The 8,413-nt window shown below is 45.8% G+C and overlaps 1 pseudogene; it reads left to right on the forward strand.

Annotated features, from left to right (window-relative positions):
* Positions 1 to 6,056: 6,056 nt before the first annotated feature.
* On the forward strand, positions 6,057 to 6,647 carry LOC108295119 (annotated as a pseudogene).
* Positions 6,648 to 8,413: the final 1,766 nt, after the last annotated feature.

Genomic DNA, 8,413 nt, shown 5'->3' on the forward strand with positions numbered 1-8,413 from the left:
AGATTGGTTGTACAAAAATACAAATAAAGCATTCCTTATTCATTTTCTTCTCATCATACTCCCCAGCCCCACGAGAAATCAAACCTCAATTGTCACAGAGTTATTAGTCAGTGATCAGCAATAAAAGAGCGAAACAGCCTGTCTCATGCCTATAATCCCAGCACTTTGGGAGGCCGAGGTGGGTGGATCACCTGAGGTCAGGAGTTTGAGACCAGCCTGGCCAACAAGGTGAAATCCCGTCTCTACTAAAAAATGCAAAAATCAGCCGGATGTGGTGGTGCATGCCTGTCATTCCAGCTACCTGGGAGGCTGAGGCAGGAGAATGGCTTGAACCTAGGAGACGGATACTGCAGTGAGCTGAGTGTGCCACTGCACTCCAGCCTGGGCGACAGAGAGAATCTGTGTCTCAAAACCAAACCAAACCAAACCAGAACTCACCTCTTTTTCTTACTGTAACAATTAAATGAGATGATCCAAGCAAAGTGCTGGGTGCAAGATAAGCCCTCAGTAAATGAGTTCTAATCATACCTTCACCTCATGGCCAAAACTACCAGCTAAACTTCCTCTTCAGTGTCAAATAAATGAAATTCAATTAGAGCCAGAGAGAAGCTATCCATCTTTGGGCTGAAACAATAGGAAGAAGTCCTGGATGGCCAGGGCTGTAAACTTCGTTTCCATTTACACTAGAGTTACCTACAAAATGAAATTCTGCCAACGTCAATGTCAGGACAACAATGAGGTAGTGGTGCCACCTGCTGGTCACTAAGCAACAATTCTGTGACAACTGAGGCTTGATTTCTCAGAGGGTGTGAGGAGGAGAAAACGAATGATGAATGATTTCTTTGTATTTTTGTACAACCAGTCTTTCCAGGCCCTTGTGTGCTCAGCAGGTAGTAATAACATTGTCAGCAATTTTAACACACAAGGCAATTTCCGATGTCCACAAATGGGTAATTTTGCACTTAGATGATACTAGGGAAAACACACCTTGTTTTCATAGGACAGCACAGTTGAAAAAAAAATGGATTTTGTAGTTCCCAATATCTAATCCCAGTGCAACGACTTACCAGGTGGTCTTGGGTAAATGACTTAACCACCCTTAGCCTTGCTTTTCTCTGCTGCAGAGTGACTAACAGAGCCTTCGAACAGGGTCTGGGTAGACTTGGGGGTGGTGGAGAGTATCTCGAAGACTTTCGAAAGGCTCCGAAGACACATGGTGGCATTTTGTTTGTTTGTTTTTTGAAACAGAGTCTCGCTCTGTTGCCTAGGCTGGAGTGCAGTGGCTGGATCTCAGCCCATTGCAACCTCCACCTCCTGGGTTGAAGCGATTCTCCTGCCTCAGCCTCCTGAGTAGCTACAGGTATGTGCCACCATGCCTGGCTAATTTTTGTATTTTTAGTAGAGATGCGGTTTCACCATGTTGGCCAGGCTGGTCTTGAACTCTTGACCTCGTGATCCGCCCGCCTCGGCCTCCCAAACTGCTGGGATTACACACCTGAGCCACCTCGCCTGGCCCACATGGTTGGTTTTAAGAGCAGCAGTGTGCAGATTCCAATCTCCACTTTCTCCCTGATATGGTTTGGAACTGTGATCTCTCCCAAATCTCCTGTCGAATGGTAATCCCAGTGTTGAAGGTGGGGTCTGGTGACAGATGATTGGATCATGGAGGTGGATTTCTCATAAATGGCTTAGCACCAGACTTGGTGCTGTTCTCATGATGGTGAGTGTGTTCTTGCAAGTCCTGATCGTTTAAAAGTGTGTGGCTCATCCTCCTTTGTTTTCTCTCTTGCTCCTGCCATGTAAGACGAGCCCGCTCCTGCTTCCCATCCACTATGAGTAAGTTTCCTGAGGCCTCTCCAGAAGGAAAAGCTGCCATGTTTCCTGTGCAGCCTGCAGAACCATGAGCTACCCAAGCCTCTTTAGTTTGTTTCTTTTTTTTTTTTGAGATGGAGTCTTGCTCTGTTGCCAGGCTGGAGTTCAGTGGCTCCATCTCTGCTCACTGCAACCTTCACCTCCCAGGTTCAAGCGATTCTCCTGCCTCAGCTTCCCGGTAGCTGGGACTACAGGGGCATGCCACCACGCCCATCTAATTTTTGTATTTTTAGTAGAGTTGGGTTTTCACCATGCTGGTGGCCAGGATGGTCTCAATCTCTTGACCTCGTAATCCGCCCACCTTGGCCTCCCAGTCCTGGGATTATAGGTATGAGCCACTGTGCCCGGCCTTTTTCTTTCTCTTTTTTTTTTTTTTTTTTTTGAGATGGAGTTGCATTCTGTCGCCTTTCGTTGAAGTGCAGTGGCAAGATCTTGGCTCACCACAACCTCCCCTTCCTGGGTTCAAGTGATTCTCCTGCCTCAGCCTCCCGAGTAGCTAAGATTACAGGCATGCACCACAACGCCTGGCTAATTTTTTTTTTTTTTTGTATTTTTAGTAGAGAAAAGTTCTCACCATATTGGCCAGGCTAGTCTTGAACTCATGACCTCAAGCCATCTGCCTGCCTTGGCCTCCCAGAATGCTGAGATTATAGGTGTGAGCCACTGCGTTTCATCTCAAACTGGTTTTTAGATTTCATGATCCTTCTTCCCCTTTACTGGAGGAAGGTGTCCCAACCACCTTCCCTTAGTCTTACTAAAGTGCACTTTCTCCCCAGGTAACCCCTGGGCACTAAACAAAGGCACAAAAGACATATCTGTGCAGGGATGAAAATGTGAATGACTAATAATGGGGTAACAAGTTCCGATGAGTCATTTTATTTCCCAAGCATGTTTTACCCACAATTGAAGGAAGACCTAATTGAATTTCCTAATCTTTAAAATATTAAAAGTTACTTCGGCTGGGCGCAGTGGTTCACGACTATAATCCCAGCATTTTGGGAGGCTGAGGCAGTTGGATCACCTGAGGTTGGGAGTTCAAGACCAGCCTGACCAACATGGAGAAACTCCGTCTCTACTAAAAATACAAAATTAGCTAGGTGTGGTGGTGCAGGTGGGTGGGGTGGCTCATGCCTATAATGCCAGCACTGTGGCAGGCCAAGGTGGGAGACTGCTTGAGCCTAGGAGTTCACGACCAGCCTGGGCAACAAAGCAAGCGTCTTTACAAAAAATAAAACAATTAGCCAGGCCTGGTGGCATAGGCCTATAGTCCCAGCTTCTTGGGAGGCTGAAGTGGGAGGATCACTTGAGGCCAGGAGTTGGAGGCTGCAGTGAGCCAAGACTGCTCCACTGTACTCCGGCCTGGGAATCAGAGTGAGACACTGTCTCAAAAAAAAAAAAAAAAGTTACATATATGTGTAATTCTATTTATATAACATTCCTGAAGTGACAACATTATGGAGATGGATTACAAATCAGTAATTGCCAGGGGTGACGGATGATGGGGTCAAGAGGTGGGCGTGATAATAAAGGCAGCGCCAGGGAGATCTTTTAGATGAAATCATTCCATTTCTTCTTTTTTTGTTTCGAGACGGAGCCTTGCTCTGTAACCTGGATGGAGTGCAGTGGCACAATCTTGGCTCACTGCAACCTCTGCCTCCTGAGTAGCTGGGATTACAGGCGCACACCACCATGCCTGGCTAATTTTTGTATTTTTAGTAGAGATGGGGATTCACCAGGGGCTGGTCTCAACCTCCTAACCTCAGGTGATCTGCCTGCCTCGGCCTCCCAAAGTGCTGCGATTATAGGCATGAACCAACGTACCTTATATGATCTACATATGTAAGCAAATGACACAGAAGTACACACACGTCATACCAATGTCAATTTTCTGGTTTTGATATTCTCTTTTGATAAGATTAGTCATTGCGGAAAATTAGGTGAAGGGTAGGTACAACAGTCCTGTCTGTTTATCTTTGGAACTTCCAGAGAATTTGTAATTGTTTAATAATAATTTTAAAAAGATGTATGCTCTAAGAAACAAGCCTGTCATAAATCAAGAGATGGTATATTACAGTGGTGTTAATCAATCTTTTGAATTCTTCAGCATTATATGTCAGAAATCATTTAGTGAAATAACTTTTTTTTTTTTTTTTTTGAGACAGTTTCACTCTTGTTGCCCAGGCTGGAGTGCAATGGTGCAATCTCCGTTGGTGAGCAACAACTTCCACCTCCCACGTTCAAGTGATTCTCCCACCTCAGCCTCCAAGTAGCTGGGATTACAGGTGCCCACCACCACACCCAACTAATTTTTGCCCTTTTAGTAGAGACGGGGTTTCATCATGTTGGCCAGGCTGATCTCAAACTCCTGACGTCAGGTGATCCGCCCACTTCGGCTTCCCAAAGTGCTGGGATTACAGGCGTGAGCCACTGTGCCCGTCCCTTCGTATCAGTCCCAGGTTTTTAGAAAAACTCAATCGTCAACCAGAAAATGTTTAAATTCACCTGGAGGCGCCCCTCCCCTGCCCTCCCCACCCTCTGCTTTGAGTTGTCCCTCTTTTCTGGACCAAATCAATGAATTCAATGAATTTCTTAAATGTATTTGATTGATGTCTCATGTCTCTAAAATGTATAAAACCAAGCTATGCCCCAACCACCTTGGGAACATGTTCTGAGGACCCCCTAAGCACTGTGTCATGGACCATGGTTGTTCATATTTGACTTAGAATAAATATTTTCAAATATTTTACAGAGTTCAACTCTTTTCCTCGACAATGGTGAACACTGTAATATTTTTTTGTTGTTTTAATCAACAGTATACTACTGATTATAATTACAAATTAATCCAAATTAAAGGAACTTATAATCTTATAATCACAGGAAATTGAATACACACACACACACACACATATATTATAAATGTATATTTGGTCAGGCATGGTGGCTCACATCTGTAATCCCAGCGCTTTGGGAGGCCGAGGCAGGTGGATCACCTGAGGTCAGGAGTTTGAGACCAGCCTGGCCAACATGGTGAAACCCCATCTCTACTAAAAATACAAAAAATTAGCCAGGAGTGGTGGTGCATGCCTATAGTCTCAGCTACTCTGGAGGCTGAGGCATGAGAATCCCTTGAACCTGGGAGGTGGAGGTGGCAGTGAGCCAAGATTGAACCACTGCAAAGAAGACTAGGTAACAGTCTCCAAAATGAATAACTAAGTAAATGAATGTATATTTATGTATAATTTTGTTGTAGAGAAATGAAGGGTGATCAACAAAAGATCTTCAAGCATATATTAGAATCAAATCCTATAAAAGACACAGAACAGAAATAAAAGTAGAAGAAAAAATGAGGCAAAATTTCTGACTATTAAAGAGTTTGTTCACTATTTTGGGAATGGATATGGTCATCAAATCAATGGGGTATTTAAGTTCTGCCAGACACATTTAAAAGTGATTTAAGATACCAGGCACGGTGGCTCACGCCTGTAATCCCAGCGCTTTGGGAGGCCAAGGCAGGCAGATCACCTGAGGTCAGGAGTTTGAGACCAATCTGACCAACATGGTGAAACCCCATCTCTACCAAAAATACAAAACTTAGCTGGGCATGGTGGCGCATGCCTGTAGTCCCAGCTACTCGGGAGGCTAAGGCAGGAGAATTGCTTGAACCTGGGAGGTGGAGGTTGCAGAGAGTTGAGATCGTGCCACTGTACTCCAGTCTTAGCAACAGAGTAAGACTCCCTCTCAAAAAAAAAAAAAAAAAAAAAAAGTGATCTAAGTTTTATTTGAAAATGTCAATATCAACAATATGGGAGAAATGATATCTTTTGCAACTACTGAAGTGATGAAAAAAATGATTTTTTAAATGTTGGAACCTTAAAAAGCATTTGGGGTAGGCTTTCTGGAAACTCTTCTAGAACACATGTAAACAAAAACTTTTAGTCATCAACATTATCAAGAATTTATCTGTCAAAGTGGTTCTGAAAATCTATGAGGTCATGAGCATAACATGAATAGGGTGGTCCTGTTACACAATCGTTTTCCCATAAATGTGCATTTGCATCCTATTAGGAAAGCCATCTGTATTAGGATAATTTCAGTGTGAGTGACCAAAATCTGACTCACGCTGGATTTAATGAGAAAAGATCGCCTGTCCCCAGCCTCGCGCCCCCCGCCCGCCTCGCCCCAGCATGGCGACGCCCAACAAGGCGGCGCAGCCGCAGATCCCCGGCACCCGGCGGGAGCGGGCGGAGCTCCGGAAGCGGAAGCAGGAGCTGGCGGAAACGCTGAACTTGGAGCGACAGATCTACGCTTTTGAGGGAAGCTACCTGGAAGACACTTAGATGTATGGCAGTATTATTCGTGGCTGGGATCGGTATCTGACCGATCAAAAAAACTGCAATAGCAAAAATGATCGAAGGAACCGGAAGTTTAAGGAAGCCAAGCGGCTCTTCAATAAATCCTGTTACCTCAGCAGCTGCTGGAAGCGCATTGGCCGGAGTTCAGGACCCGCTCACTGAAAAGAGGGCGCCAGGAAGTGGGACAGAAAGTGACACTTCTCAAGACTTCCACGATCAGGAAAACGAGCCTAGCCAGGAGGACCCTGAGGATCTGGATGGGTCTGTGAGGGGGTGAAACCCCAGAAGGCTGCTTCCTCTCCTTCCTCAGGGAGTCACCACAGCAGCCATAAAACGCGAAAGAAGAAAACCCGGCACAGGTCGGTGGCCGGGATCGCACCCCCCGCAGCTTCCATGACCATTACTGTAAAGGGAATTGCCTAGAATAACAACGCTTTAGGATTGTTGCAGAGCCTTTCTGTTGCTGAGGGCAAGAAAGTCCTTTGGTCCAAGTGAACCGTCTAATTTGCTCAGAGAGGAATTGGTGGACGTTAGAGTAACCCTCAGGGAAGACTCCAGGATCTCCTTCTCACTGTTTCTAGTGCGGAATACTTTTATTCCATAAAACCTTGTTTCATATGGTGAACATGGGATACTTTTAGAAGAGAAAAATGAGAAATGGGATCTGTGTAATAGTATTTGAAAAATGCCACTAGTCCATAAAGTGGAGCTGTAAAGTGGGATAAAGTCTTCTGCTGCTAATCCTGATCTTTGCCTACTTTTATTTCTTTGTTGATGGAGAGAACTGATTTGACATGCTTTTTTTTCCTGGTTAAATACAAGTTTTTTTATTGCTTGTGAGAAAAAAAAGAAAGAAAAGATCACCTGTTGGCCTATTAACTGAAGAGCTGGGGCAGCAGGACCCAGACGCTTAGCTGGCACCCCACTTCTCTCCAGCTCTACTTTCCTCTTTGATGGGTTCAGTTTTGGGCCAACGTTCCTCATGGTAGCAAAACGGCTGCCAGCAGCCCTGTTCCTAACCATCCTTCCTCCCAGTTTAGCAATCTCAGTGGGGAGAGAACTCTCGGTAGGTGCAGTGAAATGGCAGGAATTGGTTTCATTGGTCTGCCTGGGATCATGTGCCCACCCCTGAACCTGGGGAATAGGCCGGCACCACTCCAACCACAGGAACTGAGAGTGGAGTAGGGGCGGTCCCTTAGAGGAAAATCAAGAATTCTAACAGTACGCTGAGCCCGGTGGCTCACGCCTGTAATCCCGACACTTTCCGAGGCCCAGGCAGTCGGATCACCTGTGGTCAGGAGTTCAAGACCATTCTGGCCAACATGGTGAAACCCCATCTCCATGAAAACCACAAAAATTTCGCTGGGTGTGGTGGCGGGTGCCTGTAATCCCAGCTACTAGGGAGGCTGAGGCAGGAGAAGTGTTTGAACCTGGGAGGCGGAGGTTGCAGTGAGCCGAGATCTGGCCACTGCACTCCAGCCTAGGCAACAGAGCAAGACTCCATCTCAAAAAAAAAAAAAAAAAAAAAAAGAATTCTAACAGAAGAGAAAATGGATAGTGAGGCACCAGAATGCTAGAAGGCTGCTATAATCCCTCAGTCAGCAAGTCATCATTGGGTTGTAGGGGTGAGAAGGAGATACAGGTTATGAATTATTATTATTTAAGGTATGTTTTTTGGATGAATTCACATAGGTAGAGTGCTTAAAATAATAACTAGTAAGAACCAAGTCTGTGTTAGCTGGTGTCTTAGGGCAGAGACTGAGAGAGGAATTCTTGTTCCAGTGACTTACAGGGGAAGGCTCTCGGGAGGAGGGCATGAGGGAGCAGGCTGGCAGGGGAGGGAGTTAACTGACCAAGGCTGTAGTTTTAGCTGGAGATTGACTTCAGGCTGACCCCAGGGGGAGCTCTGGGGCGTGAACTGCACTGCAGAGGGGTTCCACTTCGAGGCAAGGGGGCCGGGGGGCCGGGCAAGCTGTGAGCTGCAGCCCAAGTGACTAAGGCATCCACAGCATCTGCTACAGCTCTTTTTTACTGGGGACGTGGAAACAAAGAGAAATAAGGAAGAGTCCTGTGTTCCATGTAAAAAGCTTATTCTCCCTTGGGCATAAAAGGACACAATTGCAGACTATTCGCCTATGGAGTGCTGCTGACCAGCAAGACAGAAAGGCTCAGAGAGGAGAGGGCTTGCC

Source organism: Cebus imitator, unplaced genomic scaffold (assembly GCF_001604975.1).
Source record: "Cebus imitator isolate Cc_AM_T3 unplaced genomic scaffold, Cebus_imitator-1.0 Scaffold621, whole genome shotgun sequence".
NCBI classification, from domain to species: Eukaryota; Metazoa; Chordata; class Mammalia; order Primates; family Cebidae; genus Cebus; species Cebus imitator.